This window comes from Corvus brachyrhynchos, unplaced genomic scaffold, assembly GCF_000691975.1.
Source record: "Corvus brachyrhynchos isolate BGI_N302 unplaced genomic scaffold, ASM69197v1 scaffold159, whole genome shotgun sequence".
In the NCBI taxonomy this organism is placed as follows: Eukaryota; Metazoa; Chordata; class Aves; order Passeriformes; family Corvidae; genus Corvus; species Corvus brachyrhynchos.
The window spans coordinates 17,694-18,088 of NW_008240022.1; positions in this window are offsets into that span (position 1 = coordinate 17,694).

A 395-nucleotide genomic window follows, 5' to 3' on the forward strand; every position below is an offset into this window, starting at 1 on the left:
GGGCATGGGGGACAGCGGGGACATCGGGGATGTTGGGGGGGGTGGGGACATCGGGGGCACATTGGGACATGAGGGACGTTGGGGCCACTGGGGACGTTGGTGACGTCGGGGACGTCGGGGACGTTCAGGGGGTTGAGGGTGTTCGGGGTGTTGGAGGTGTTGGGGACGTTGGGGGTGTTGGGGACATCGGGGACGTTGGGGACACTGGGGGTGTTGGGGACATTGGGGGTGGTTGGGAACATTTTGGGGATTTGGGACATTTGGGGACATCGGGGCCGAATTTGGGGGAATTCAGGGGCTCCCTCCTGGTTTTGGGGGCAGTTCCAGGGATGGAATTCGGGGATTTTTTGTGGGATTTTGGCACTTCCTGAAAGGTTTGGTTTTGGGGGTTTTTT